The sequence below is a fragment of the Narcine bancroftii genome, chromosome 1 (genome assembly GCF_036971445.1).
Source record: "Narcine bancroftii isolate sNarBan1 chromosome 1, sNarBan1.hap1, whole genome shotgun sequence".
Lineage (NCBI taxonomy): Eukaryota > Metazoa > Chordata > Chondrichthyes > Torpediniformes > Narcinidae > Narcine > Narcine bancroftii.
This window is the reverse complement of record NC_091469.1, coordinates 316,313,542-316,329,147: the sequence shown is the minus strand read 5'-3', so window position 1 is coordinate 316,329,147 and position 15,606 is coordinate 316,313,542. Positions and strand designations below refer to the sequence as shown.

The 15,606-nt window shown below is 43.6% G+C and overlaps 1 protein-coding gene across 7 annotated transcripts in view; it reads left to right on the top strand.

Annotated features, from left to right (window-relative positions):
• LOC138747238 (solute carrier family 12 member 7-like) overlaps nt 1-15,606 on the top strand; it is a 252,551-nt gene that overhangs the window by 66,223 nt on the left and 170,722 nt on the right. The gene's annotated exons all lie outside the window — the stretch shown is intronic.

Below are 15,606 nucleotides of genomic sequence, written 5' to 3'. Positions count from 1 at the left end.
TTGCTTGCAGTCACTTCGAGCCAGGATTCACCGACGTTTTCGACTGCATTCTTGATGCTATAAGCTTTCCAAAACTGTTCTAAAGTCATGGGATTTTCTCCTGTTGTAGCTTTAATGGCTTGAGAAAACGTTTGCCGCAAATATTAAGCCTTTAACGTGGCAATGACACCCTGATCCATGGGCTGCAGCAAAGAGGTCATGTTAGGGTGGGGGGGGGAATTATTTTGACATTTTCATTCAACTCAGAAACTGCATTTGTGAATGAGCTGGTGCGTTGTCAAACAAAAACAAAACTTTAACTCCAAGTTATTGTCTCTGAAGTAACGTTCGGTTGTAAGACCAAAATAGGTTGGAAACCATTCTTCAAACAATTGTCACCCAGGCATATCTATTGGATCACCATATTACATGGAGTGCACTGTTTCTATAGCCTTTAAGAGCCCATGGATTCTCAGAATGGTACACTAGCAGAGGCTTTCATTTAAAGTGCTCAGACCCATTTCCGCCAAGTACAAGTGTCTTTTGAAACCTTACAATCTGGTTGAGATTTTTCTTTTACGGCTTAAAAAAAAGTGCATGATGGCATCTTTCTCCAAAATAATCCGGTTTTGTCCACATTGAAAATGTCCTCATCTTTGTAGCAATCACTTCTTGCAGTTCAGTCGGAAAGCTGGGAGCTGCATCACGATCAGCACTTGCAGATTTGCCGCATGTTTGCACATGATGGAGCCCCGTGCATTTTTTGAAGTTTGTAAAACTAACCACGACTTGCTGACGAAATTTCCCTTTCCTTTCGTTTTCTTTTAATGTCCAATGGAGGTTTGTTGCTTGAGCTTGAATTGTCTTTGGACTTCCTGGGATTCTTTTCTGGTTGTAATCTTCAGTCCAGATCATTAAAAGGCGCCCCATATTTTCCACTGCAGAACTTCTATGTCTAACAATCACTTTAGTCACAAGATCCTATTGTCATTCCATGTTCTCTATCCTTGATTTGATTTTGAATAGACCGTTTGTTCACACCTTTGTCTCGTGCTATTTTAGTAAACAATGCACCTGAATAATTTCCAGTTTCTTTTCCAGTGTTAGCCATTTACATTTATGCCATGGATTGCCTTCACCGCGTTTCTCTTTTCCATTCATATTGTTGGTGAGGATGAACTTTTACACCACACAATTAGAATATTATGGAGCAGCCACAGCCTTCCCGCTCAGAGTCTCAAGCGATGCTAAAACAAGTTGAGCAATAACGAGATTGAATGAACATTGTTGCTGACAGGTTAAATTATTGCATCACTGTTGGTAACACAATAGTAATAAAATTATAAACCATATTATATTAAAACGTGCAGTTCAAAACCGTGTTCAACATGATTTGCCTGTATTTGAATTGGAGCAGTACTTGGTTATACACTCTGAATGGTGTCAAGTTAGGAAAAGGGGAAGGATAACGAGATCTCGGTGTCCTTGTTCATCAGTCACTGAAGGTAAGCATGCAGGTACAGCAGGCAGTGAAGAAAGCTAATGGCACGTTGGCCTTCATAACAAGGGGAGTGGAGTATAGGAGCAGAGAGGTCCTTCTGCAGTTTTACAGGGCCCTGGTAAGACCACATCTGGAGCATTGTGTGCAGTTTTGGTCTCCAAGTTTGAGGAAGGACATTCTTGCTATTGAGGGAGGGCAGCATAAGTTCACAGGGTTTGTCCCAGGATGGCGGGGCTGGGCTCGTATGCACTGGAATTTAGAAGGATGATAGGGGATCTGATTGAAAAATATATGAAGGGATTGGAAATGCTAGAGGCAGGAAATGTGTATCCGATGTTGTGGGGGTCGGGAGGGGTCCAGAACCAGAGGCCATGGTTTAAGAATAAGGGATAGACCATTTAGAACAGAGTGGAGGAAGACCTCCTTCACTCAGAGAGTTGTGGATCTGTGGAATTCTCTGCCTCACAAGGCAGTGGAGGCCAATTCTCTGGATGCTTTCAAGAAAGAGTTAGATAGAGCTGTTAAACTGTTAAAGATAGTGGAATCGAGGGATATGGAGAGAGGACAGGAACGGGGCACTGATTATGGATGATCAGCCACGATCACAGTGGATGGCGGTGCTGGCTTGAAGGGCCGAATGGCCTACTCCTGCACCTATTGTCTATTAGTGCATGCAGCCTTGTGAGACACTATTTTAAGGATAATGAGGTTGTCGTACACATTGCAGAATGTGCACTGAAATTCGTTAAAACCTACGGTGCTGAAATAAATACTAAATACAAAAGGTAATAAATATTTGTAGCTATTCTAATGTGTTTTTTTTTTAAAGTGACTTTGCAATAGTGCGGAGGGTCCTTTTGTAGTGTCCAAGCAGTCTCTGATTAGTGTCACGAGCGGAGGTTCAAGATGTTGGTAGTCGTTGAAAAGAAACCGTTCTTGAGCCTGTGGGGTTCTGGTCTTTGGGCTTCTGCACCTGTAAACATTTGATAGAGTAATCAACAACATGCAAAATCTCCTCAGACTCCTAAGAAACTAGGGGCATTGGTGTGTCATCGCAAAGGAGGTATTGTTGACAAAGTTCAATGACTGCAGACTGCTCGTCAGGGATCCCGTAACATCCAGTTAGCTAAGGTTTGCAAACAATTGTTCCAAGTTTCGTCTTTTTATTGCCGGGTTTCTTTAAAGTGCTCTTCTTTGATTTGTGTCACATAAAAAGCAATGTATGGAGTTTCATAAAACCTTTGTAGAGGAGCAATGTTTGCATATATAGAGCTGAGATCTTCACAGAGGCAGTGGATTTACTCAATCTCTTGATTGGATAATCTTATGTCCTTTGTTCAATAACATGAGTCTGGTCCACAACTATTAACAGGACAAGACGTACTGAATGAAGTTGGTTGTAATTCCTTAGATCTTGACTGAACTGCCCAACAAAAGTTGAATGCTTGTTGTATGAAAAGTCACCTCTCAAGTGGGAAACAGGTCAGAAAAGTCACCTCACCTGCCCATCAAGGATTGGATCCACTCATAGGCAAAGCTGCCACGCAATTGGTTCTCACATGTCACACGGGCACACCAGCTGGCTGCAGTTTGAAGCCCACCGTGCGGCTCTCTTGTTCCCCTGAGACGATCCCTGAGTTCCACTCCAGTATGCGAGCTGCAGGCAACGCCGGAGTAACGGTTGTGAGGGGTCTGATCCAGGTTGCGAGCCATGGGTGATGCTGGAGAACCAGTTGTGAGGTACATGCCGGATAAGTGGACCACGCTTGCTTATTATCGAGGGGGTGGTGGGTATTGTTTGTGTAACCTCACATCCCAATCAGGAGTTGGGATTACCATTTGCCCCTTTTAACCTCCTGAGACCCGGGTGCAAATACTGGGGCAAAGGTGCTGGAAACACCATTCAAATCGTAGGGGGATCGACCCATTAAATTGCCAACCTGGGGATTTAAGGGGGATCCCGGCCCCTGCAATGACGCATCATGTACTCACTGGAAGTAGCGCCGATGCCTGGTGATGCGCACACGCAAGTGCTGATGTCACTGGAATAAGCGGTTCGGCCATTTTCCTGTTCAAATCGGCCTTGCACGCGACCCTAGGTCAGTTTAACTGGGTTCCCTGACTGCCTCTGAGGTAGGTCAGGGATCCGGTTGGATTCCGGCAGGGTTGACCGGGTTGGACCCTTTCTCACTGCTGCGTTACTGGGACATTAACTGAGCAAATTGCCTCGATAACCCCATTTCACACGGCAGTTTGAAAGGGCCTACTGGTTAATTAGCATCTGATATGCATGATCTGGGTGTTACTGCTTTGTATGTGTGTGTGTGTGTGTGAGTGTTCCCTGATGTGAACTTGGCCACATATAAATAAAGATTATAATTGACTACTAACATGCGTCCAGGACTTGTTGCAGCTTGAACCCTTCACTTTTGTTCTTGCCATTACAATGTTTTTAACACTGTGTCTATGGATGATGTTATTGGCCTAAATTTAGATTTGAGACACATTCGCTTTCTAACTCTAGATCTTTAAGAACAATTCACAAAATAAAAATAAAGACACAACAGGTGTTAGTCAGCTGTGAAGAAAACAGCTTTCTTGTATTGTATTTTTTTTTTGTAATTCTTTATTTATCGCACTATGAACCATATCACCAATATATTTACAGATGTATCTCTTAAAATATTCAGTGACATTTTCTCTTTTTTCCCCCCATCCCTCCCTTCCCCTTACCACCCCCCTCCAAAAACAGTAAATATTGGACATATAAAATACAATAAAACAATATCTTTATACAAAAGGAATACAAACAAAAAAGACGCATCATCTACTTATTCACATTAAATCTGATCGTGTTTATCTTGTCGTTTTAGGTGATGGTGGTCCTAGGCCTGCTCTTTCTGTTATGTTCCATATATGGTTCCCAGGTTTTTTCAATCATTGTGACTTTGTCTTTTAAATTATATGTGATTTTTTTTTGCCTGTGGGATACACTTAAACTTGGTTATATATTCCATTAATGTTTATAGTCATATGATCCATCGTAGCCATCTTATATCTTTATTTTCACTTTTCCGCCTCTTTACCACCTCCCCTTTTTTTTCCATTACTGTTTTTTAAGTTTTCCTTTTTAATCTCAATATATGACAATGCATTTAAGACTTGAAATACCTCAACAGTCCCCACAAGCAATAACCCTTTAACCCCAAATGAACCTCCCCTCCTTGGATTGCCTCCTGTCTCTTGATGGCAACCACAACTCCCCTTTCCATTCAGTTTGCGAACAAGCATCAACCGATTTCGCAGTGACCATTCCCCCCCACATGCCCCCTCAGAGAACATTATTTTCCTATACTTATAACAAAGCTCTCTCTCGTTTTTTCCTTCCCTTTCTTTTATCCATCTTTAAATCTTTATATATACATTATCTTTACTTTATATTTTTGTATATTTTCTTGCCAGTCATCCTTGTCACTCCTCCTCCTCTCTTCTCCAGTCCTGCAAATGTTCAGCAAATTCCTGGGCTTTCTTTGGGTCTGAGAACAGTCTATTTCCATTCCCCAGGAATGGATACTTTGAGTACTGCTGGATGTCTTAATATAAAGTTATACCCTTTCTTCCATAAGATTGTTTTTGCCGTGTTGAATTAATTCCTCTTCTTTAAAAGTTTGAAGCTTATGTCTGGGTAAAAAAAAATTTTTTGTCCCTTATATTTCAATGGCTTATTGTCTTCTCTATCCTTCTTTCTTGCCTGCTGCAGTTTTTTTTCTCTTGTCGTATATCTTAGAAATTTTACCAATATGGATCTCGGTTTTTGATGTGGTGGCGGTTTCGGTACTAGCACTCTATGCGCCCTTTCGATTTCTATTTCTTCATGTGAATCTGTCATTCCCAGCACCTTATTTTTATGTTGTTTCGCCTACTGTAGTTTTCCAATAAGTCAATTTTTTCTGAGAATAAATCTTGTGTCTCTTTAATTTTTTTCCCGCTCTCTTCCAACTTCTCTCTTAAATCATTTATCTCCATTTCTACAGCAGCTTCTCATTCCTCCACATTTTCTACTCTTTTCCCTATTTCAGTCATGACCAACTCTAAGCTTTCCATTCTGTCTTCAGTTCTTTTCATTTTTCTTTTGATTTAACTAAATTCTAATGATAGCCATTCTTTTAATGACCTCATTTGTTCTTCGAAAAATGCTTTATCTAAACTTTGTCCTTCTATTTTACCTTCTTTCCTTTGAAATACTTGGTCTTCTTCCTCCTCTTCTTCTATGCCTGTATCTTTGTCTGTGTCATCTTCTTTTCTCTCTATCTTTGTATCTTCATCCTTCTCTGGTGAGCTGCTTCTGTGTTCTTGCTGGGCCTCCAGCTGCTGTGTCTCCTGTTGTTGGGCCTCCTGCTGCAGGTCGACCCGCTGCTGGGTCTCCTGCTGCAGGTCGTCCCCCTGTCGGTCGCCCCATTGCCACTCACCCTCTTCCAGCCCTTCATTCTCTTTCTTACCACTCTTCTTTTCTTCTTTCTTGTTTAGTTACCCCAGCTGAACACTCCGATACTGGGTGTCGCTCCGCAGCTGGCCGCTCTACGGCTGGCATTAACCTTTTCTTTTACTTGTGCACTGTGCATCTCTTCTTGGCTCTGAGAGCCATTTTTGGAGTCCGCCGGTTGAGAGGACACCGTTCCTCTGGGTACTCACCAACACCAGAGATCGCCCACTCCTCTCCATGGTGGCTCTCTACTTCGATGTACGGGTAAGGCCTTCTTCTTTCTTCTCCAGTGATTTTTCTTCTTCCCTTTACTTTTTCTCTTTTGGGTGACATCTTCTGTCTCTTCATCTCTCTCTTCCTGTATTTTATGTTTATTGAGCTCTGCTTTTTCACACTTTTTTTTCTTTTCTCTGGAGAGGGCTGTTTCTACCCGACCAGCCATTACTCCGTCACGTGACTCCATCAGGTTTCTTGTTTTTTAAAGGGAAATTGAACCCCATCATCACAACTGGGTTTATAGGTAAGATTGAACAAGGAAGATGAACTAGAAGGAAGGACAATCATCGTGCAGGTCTTTATAAAACTCAACAGTTCATCTTTTTTCCTGCTTTTCAGAGAAGTTCAGTTAAATGGAAAAGAACTTGTCTTTGAGCATGAGGTCGATGCAAATTGAGCATAGAATTAAAACTGACCCTCAAGGCTCCATTATTGAGTGGATTATCTTTCAAATTAAAATCTCAGGAAATGGCCACAGGGTCGTGGAAAGTAAGGAAAACCAGCAGTGAGGTCATGGGACCTGTACAGATTAAAGAGGAGGAAGCAAATAAAGGTGGATAAATCCCCAGAGTCTGACAAGATTTTCCTTCGAACCTTGAGGGAGGCCAGTGTAGAAATTGCAGTGGCTCTGGCAGAAATATTTTAAAAGTCATTAGCCATGGGTGAGGTTGCCAGAGGATTGGAGGGGAGTTCACGTTGTTCCATTGTTTAAAAAAGGCTCCAAAATTAACCCTGCAAATTATAGGCCGCTGAACCTGACATCAGTGGTAGGTAAATTACTGGAAGGTGTTCTAAGAGATCGGATATACAATTATTTGGACAGCCAGGAACTGATTAGGGATAGTCAACATGGCTTTGTGTGTGGTAGGTCATGTTAAACCAATCATAGAGTTTTTTGAGGAGGTTACCAGGAAAGTTGACAAAGAAAAGGCTGTGGATGTTGTCTACATGGACTTTAGTAAGGCCTTTGACAAGGTCAAGAAGGTTCAGACACTAGGTATCCATGGTGAAGTAGTGAACTGGATTCGACAATGGCTGGACAGGAGAAGGCAGAGAGTAGTGGTGGATGATGGCTTCTCAGACTGGAGGCCTGTGATTAGTGGTGTGCCTCAGGGATCAGTGCTGGGACCATTGTTGTTTGTCATCTATATCAATGATCTGAATGATAATGTGGTCATTTGGATCAGCAGGTTTGGAGATGACACTAAGATTAGAGGCATTGTGGACAAGATTCAAGATTTGATTTCTTGTTATGTAATCTTTGGCTTGGCTTCACGGACGAAGATTTATGGAGGGGTAATGTCCACGTCAGCTGCAGGCTCGTTTGTGGCTGACAAGTCCGATGCAGGGCAGGCAGACACGGTTGCAAGGGAAAATTGGTTGGTTGGCAGAGCCGTTGTCATACCCACACTCCTGTTCGGCTCCGAATCATGGGTCCTCTACCGGCACCACCTACGGCTCCTAGAACGCTTCCACCAGCGTTGTCTCCGCTCCATCCTCAACATCCATTGGAGCGCTTTCATCCCTAGCGTCGAGGTGCTCGAGATGGCAGAGGTCGACAGCATCGAGTCCATGCTGCTGAAGATCCAGCTGCGCTGGATGGGTCACGTCTCCAGAATGGAGGACCATCGCCTTCCCAAGATCGTGTTATATGGCGAGCTCTCCACTGGCCACCGTGACAGAGGTGCACCAAAGAAAAGGTACAAGGACTGCCTAAAGAAATCTCTTGGTGCCTGCCACATTGACCACCGCCAGTGGGCTGATAACGCCTCAAACCGTGCATCTTGGCGCCTTACAGTTTGGCGGGCAGCAACCTCCTTTGAAGAAGACCGCAGAGCCCACCTCACTGACAAAAGGCAAAGGAGGAAAAACCCAACCCCAACCAACCAATTTTCCCCTGCAACCGCTGCAACCGTGTCTGCCTGTCCCGCATCGGACTTGTCAGCCACAAACGAGCCTGCAGCTGACGTGGACTTTTTACCCCCTCCATAAATCTTCGTCCGCGAAGCCAAGCCAAAGAAAAAGAAACAACAGTGCCATATTACATGAAATTGCTTTTGCCTGGAAAAATAGGCTGAAAAATGGCAGATGGAGTTTAATGCAGACAAGGGTCATGTGTTGCATTTTGGAAGGACAAACCAAGAAAGGCATTGTGGAGTGTGGTAGAACAGAGGGATCTGGGAATACAGATACATAATTTCCTGAAATTTGCATCACAGGTGGACAGGGATGTAAAGGGAGCTTTTAGCATGTTGGTCTTCATAAATCAAAGTATTGAGTACAGGATTTGGGATGTTATGGTAAAGTTGTATAAGACATTGGTGATGCGAAATTTGGAGTATTATGTGAAGTTTTGGTCACCAAACTACAGGAAAGATAATCAATAAGATAGAATGAGTGCAGAGAGGATTTACTAGGATGTTGCCCGGACTTCAGGAACTGAGTTACAGGGAAAGATTAAACAGGACTTTATTCCCTGGAGCATGAAAGAATGAGGGAAGATTTGATCGAGGTATTTAAGATTATGAGGGGGATAGACAGAGCAAATGTAGATAGGCTGATTGCAGGTGAGATACAAACCAGAGGACATGGGTTAAGGATGAAAGGGGAAAAGTTTAAGAGGAACTTCCTTAGATAGAGAGTGGTGAAATCTACCAGCTGAAGTGGTGAATGTGGGCTCAATTTTAACATTTGAGAATTTGGACTGGTACATGGATGGGAGGGGTGTGGAGGGATATGGGCTGGGTACAGGTCAGTGGGACTAGGCAGAAAAAAAAGTGGTTTGGCACAGACTAGAAGGGTTGAAGGGGCCTGTTTCTGTGCTGTAGTATTCTTTGGTTCTGAGACAAACCCAAGGATCATTTCAAAATGCATAAAATGCAAACCTTTAGAGAAGACATTATTTCTAATGTTCTGACCAACATCTTTGCCTCGACCAATTTTGCTCATTTTAATTTATCTCGCCGTAACCCAATTGTTTGTGAAATCTTGCTACTTGTGAATCAGCTATCATATTTCTTGCATTAACACAGTAAAATCATGGAACCTTTACAGTACAGAAAACAGGCCATTCAGCCCTTCTAGTCCATGTTGACCATGATTCCGCTAGTCCCCTTGACCTTCTCTCATTCCATAACCCTCCAGATCTCTCCCACCCACGTGTCTATCTAATTTATTCTTAAAACATTGACTGGACCTCAAAGGATCATTTAAAAATAAAATATTAACAGATGCTGGAAGTACAAAGCAGGTCAGTGTTGTATGTGGATTGTGGAGAAACACGTGGCCTCCCTGCCTGTCTGGAATATTGTGGATTGTGGGTGATCTCATGTCTTCCCCATATGAAACATACTCAGAAGTCACATCACCTGCCAATCAAGGTTGGATTCCGGCCACCTAATAGAGCACACCTTGCTGTTAGCTCCTTTAAATGACCGAGGGTCGTGATTGGCTAGACGCCCAGATCAGAACTGTATAAAACATCATTGCACAGCACATTCTTTCCTTCTGCCTCATGGTCCAAGCCCCAGACATTGCTCCATCCCAGGTTGCTAGGATATCACTGGAAGTGTCACGGGTAAGGTGTGCACTACACTTAAGCTGATCCATAGTGCTGTATATATCATTGCAGAGAGCCACACCACCCATTACAGGGATCGGGAGTGTCTGTGATAGAAGATAGGCAGCAACTGGTATCGGACTCTAACCTGGGTCTGATGTGAATGGCTACATAGTTGTTCAGTAGTATAGTAATTGAGTATCATTTAACGCTCTCCCCTGTTTGTCTCCTGTGTGTTCATTAAAGTTACCTGTGATTGTAACTCATGCGTCCAGGCTCGTCTCTCTGGGAACCCACCGTACCTGATACCCTTCCGCACACAGCAGACAGGCAACATCGGAGATGGAGATAATATTTTGACAAATTACCTTTCAATGGAATTTTACTCATTGTCTGTAAAAGTGGTCACAAAAGTTTACAGTTTGTCCCCTCTTTCAGGTTGTGACGCATCCGATAAGTAGATCTTTGCTTTACTCACAACTCGCATTGTAGTTGGGAAGTACTTTCCTTCGGCCCCTGTTGGCTTCCACTGGTTTCAGTTAATATCTTGGATTGAACTGAATTTTCTTGTTTTTGGTTTGATTCGCGTGCAAATTTTGTTTTCTTGGAGAGGGATTCTATTCTGCTGTGTTTAAAATCAATGTTGCTTTGTTCAGTGAAGAAATCCGAGTTCAGTAAAACTGTATAGTATCCACCACCTATGGGGATTTGTAGATGCCATTTAAGTGAATTTTCCGGTTGCTTGAAATTGGTGAACTGAACCTGAGAGGGCTCTGATTTTAAACTCTTTTTTAAAAACTTGATTTATTTTCCACAATATTTTAGCTGGTTGCTTGAATTCTGGAAGTTTTACACCACCCGGACCTTGACTCAAGCTACGAAGAACCAACAGTCTTCATTGAGGTCACTCATCTCAATGGTGCCAACAGGTTTTGCTTCCTGGGCAGCACAATAACATCCTCAGCTTCCGTAGATGTAGAGACTGAGTCAAGAACCAGAAAGGCCTGGTTTGCCTTTGATCAGCTGAAAGATCGAGTTGGGCCACAGAACATCAGGTTGGCCACTAAGTGCAAGGTGTGCAGGGCCATGGTCATATCAGCCTTACTCTAAGGATGTGAGACGTGGTGCCCAATCTGAGTCACTTATATCAGCTTGACCAACTGCAGCAGCATCACCTACGTTCTCTGACAAAGATCACCTGGCGAGACAAGGTCTCCAATATCAAGGTCCTTTCTCGAGCCGGAATGCCAACAATTTCAACCTTGGAGATGTTAGCCCAACTGCGCTGCGTAGGACATGCTGTCAGAATGCCTGATGGAAGGCTGCCCAAGGACATCCAGTACGGCCAACTGTCCAGTGGTACCCAAAAATAAGGAGGCCAGCGACTACGGTACAAGGATGTTCCGCACAGGAGCCTCAAGGAAGCTGACATTGCCCCATCAACATGGGAGGATGTGGCTCAAGATCGCTCGCGGTGAAAGGACACCATCAGAAAAGGCATAGACGCTGCTGAGAACAAGCTCAAAGAGGCAACAGAGGAAAGGCACGAGGTGCACCACAAAACAGCTTCTGCCCTTCATGTCTCTCCAGGCCCCACTTGCCAAGGATGTGGCAAGCAGTGCCTGTCAAAGATCGGCCTGTATACCCACTCCAGGACGTAATATCAAACCCCACAAACTGCCTGAAAGGAACCATCATCATCCTATGGGATGGATCGCCAGAAGAGAAGAATTCTGGATAATGGGGATTTTACTGCATTCTGATCCAAAGGAAGACAAAGGTCAACAATTGCTGCGATTCTGTTCATAATGGTCAGTATGACGATTATTCAAGGTTCCTCCTTGAATGTTTCCTGACTCGGGTTGCAGTACAGATGCCCTGGCATTAGATTTCGCTTGATGGATGAATGCATTTGGATGGTCTGGTTCAGCTGATGGAGTAAGTGATGCACTATGGTTAGTTATGCCTGAGGCAGAGGGAGTAGCTTGGCTCGAATTCTCCTGGGAGGGGAACTTCAGCTCCGATTATTATCGTTCAAAATGAGGAAACATCAGGCATAGCTAGATTGGGCTTTGTTGTGTTGTTTCCCCACATCCACCACCACTATCTGATGAGCTCCAGGCCTGAGGGAAAAAAATGCAGACACTAAGTTTAGCAGCTGTTGCAGATCTCTTCAGATTCAACTCAGGAGTGATTTCTAACTCTTCAGTAAGAATGCAGTACATGAAAGAGCAGCTGTCTCTTTGTTCAAACAGCACACTTTACTTCCCTGTCAATTTGGCCCGCAATACCAGTGTTATGCTTGACGGACAAATCAAAGATTATGCAGTCTGGCGATTGCATTGCTTGTAACACAGAAGGAACTTGACCTTGGGTGAAGCAGTCTGCACACTGAACGGCCCAATGTGCCAACTTGAACTCTTTCGGAATCAGAATTTATTGTCACGAACGTGTTACAAAATTAGTTGTTTCGCAGCAGCATCACAGCACAAATCTTTGTATAAACCACGTTACAAAATAAATAAAAATAGTGCAAGAAAAAGTCAAAGTCAGGCAGTGTCTGTGGTTCATTGATTATTCAGGAATCTGATGGCAGCGGAGAAGAACATAGAACACAGAGCATACAGCACAGTATAGGCCCTTTGGCCCTCAATGTTGTGCCGACCCATATATTCCTTCCTTAAAAATAAGTACTAAACCCTCCCTAACCTATAACCCTCTATTTTTCTTTCATCCAAGGTCTCTATGCAAAAAAAGACCTACCCCTGATGTCTCTGCTAAACTTCCCTACCTTAACTTTGTACATGTGTTCTCTGGTGTTGGCTAATCCTGCCCTAGGAAACAGCTGCTGGCTGTCCACTCTATCTATGCCACTGTGCCCTTCTTTAGGCTCCTGGACCTTTTCCCTGATGGTAGCAGAGTGAAGAGGGCATGGCCTGGGTGGTGGGGGACTTTGAGGAGAGAGGCTGCTTTTTTTTAAGACCCTGCCTCGTGTAGATGTCCTCGGTGGAGCGGAGTCTGGTGCCTGTGATGTCGCAGGCTGAGTTAACAACCCTCTGGGGTTTATTCCTGTCCTGAGCATCTGGCACCTTCGTATCAGACAGTGAGGCACCAACCAGAATGTGTTCCTCGGTCCACCTGGAGAGGTTTACGAGAGTCTTCGGTGAGATACTGAATCTCCTCAAACTCTTCACAAAGTATAGCTGCTTGTTTTTTAGTATAGCCTTCTTTACAATTTTTAACACCAGTAACTCCTTGTGGCTATTGTGTGCACTGTCAACAAGAGACAATGTCTCTGCTCCCAGGGATCCCACCATCTAGAATGACAAGCAAAAATCAAGGGCAAGGGATGAGTGGAAATCACTTGCCAAGTCCAATACAATCACTCATTGTATCCTTTACATTCATTGAGCCAATAATCTTGCTCTCAACATCTAACCACACTGGAGAAGCAGTCCTACAGTGGTCCACTATCACCTTTTCAAGGAGACCAGCAGATCAGTGATGAAGCCTGGTGATCCTGACAGAATCCAAGTCCAGCATTGCCTCCCCCACCCCCAAACTTTTAATTATACTGTAATCCCCACTGATGCTGCTTCATGCCAGCATTTGACATTAAAAAAAAAAAATTGGCTTACAGGTAGAAAGCAGAGAGTAGTAGTGGAAGGGAAGGATTCTGCCTGGAGATCGGTGACAAGTGGAATACCACAAGGATCTGTTCTGGACCCCTGCTCTTTGTGATTTTTATAAATGGCCTGGATGAAGAGGTGGAAGGATGGGTCAGTAAGTTTGCAGATTAAACGAAGATTGGAGGATTTGTGGATGTTTGTAAGAGGATATAGACAGGATGGAAAAGTGACAGATGGATTTCAATCTGGATAAGTGAGAGGTGATGCATTTTAGAAGGACTAACCAGAAGGCTTGAGTACAGGGTTAATGGTTGGTTACTTAGCAATGTGGATAAATAGAGGGACCTTGGGGTTCAAATCCATACATCCCTCAAGATTGGTTAACAAGTTGATAGGATAGTGAAGAAGGCCGATGGGATGTTCGGCTTAATTAATAGGGGGATTGAGTTCAGTAGAGAGGTCATGTTGGAAATCTACAAACCTCTGGGGAGCCCACACTTAGAATATTGTGTTCAGTTCTGGTCACCTCATTACAGGAAGGATGTAGAAGCCATGGAGAGGGTGCAGAGGAGATTTACAAGGATGTTGCCTGGATTGGAAAACAATTCTTATGAGGCAAGGTTAGCAGAGCTGGGACTTTTTTCTTTGGAGTGTAGAAGGATAAGTCAACAAGATTCTGAGAGGCATAGATAAGACTGACAGCCAGTATATGTTTCCCAGGTCAGGAATACCAGAGGACATGTGTATAAAGTGAAGAGAAGAGTTGTGGGTGCCTGGGAATGCCTTGCCAGGGATGGTGATGGAGGCTAAATCATTAGAGAATCTTAAACAGGCACATAGATGAAAGAAAAATAGAGGGTTAAGGGGTAGGGAGGGTTTGTTTCTTTTAAGGAATATGTGGGTCAGCACAACCTTGAGGCCGAACAGCCTATACTGTGCTGTAGTGTCCCATGAATAACTGTAGCTTTTTTTTCATCCCAGTTCCAAGGTTGTGCCTGCATGTCCCTTTTCATTTTTAAGAGCAGTTTTCAAAACTCCACTTCAGTGATTGAATGTTGTGCAGACATGGTAGGACTCACCTTGAAGAAGGGCTCGGTTACTGTACATATCTTTACTTCCTATGAGGTTGCATGAACTGCTGAGTTTCTCCAGCATTCATTTTATTTATTTACTTATACACTCAGCACTGTAACAGGCCATTTCAGCCCACGAGTCCGGGCTGCCCAATTTACACCCCGTTAACTTACAACCCCAGGTACGTTTTTGAACGGTGGAGGAAATTGGAGCCCCCAGGGAAAAGCCATGCAGACACAGGGAGAACGTACAAACTCCTTACAGATTATGCGGGATTCAAACCCCAGTCTGGACCTGATTGCTGGTATGGAAAGGCGTTGCACCAACCGTGCCGCCCATTTTTGGGTTTTTAATGCTATCGTAGTGTTTGCAGAGGTTTGTGATTCATAAACATGGTATGCATAGATTTTTTTTAGCAAACCTGATGTTTAAATGGAGCAGACAACTTCAACTCCATTGATGCACTTGATGTACTTCCTCAAATTTCCACCAGTGCTGGATTTTGATGGTAAATCAGGACAAGTTGATTGTTGTGGAGCATAGTTGTGCACAATCATGAACAATCTGTTTGTCAAACAAGTCAGTGAAATATACAAATGCACCAAAATTCTTGCATGTTGCAGCCATGCGTTACACAAGATGTAGCAACTGCAACAGTTTACATTAAAGTTACCATCAGATGCTGAAGAAGCAAATATCAACATAAAAGTATAGCTGGAGAAATGTTCACATTTGTCATTAATTCAAGAGAAAAACAAGAAGTGACACTTCTATCGGCCAAACCAATCTTTCTGGCGGTTTATGATCAGGGTGGTTTGGGAAGTTTGGGAGCTGGCATTCCAAGACACTGGTTCCATTTGCCGGGGAAATCGGTTGGGCCCTGTTCTGTGTCTTCCATGACTCAACAGTTCCACTTCCCATTCTGCGCCGTTTGGTGTTGAGCTAGAACGGAAGTGGGTTACTTCAACGCAAAGTCTGAAGGTCTGCCCACAAAAATCGCTGGAGGAACTCGGCTGGTCTTGCTGCTTATAACCAGCTTCTTGGTCCGCCCCCAGCCTTTTTTGTTCAGACACCCGTCTGCTTGTTTTTTTGCTGACCCTTGAAA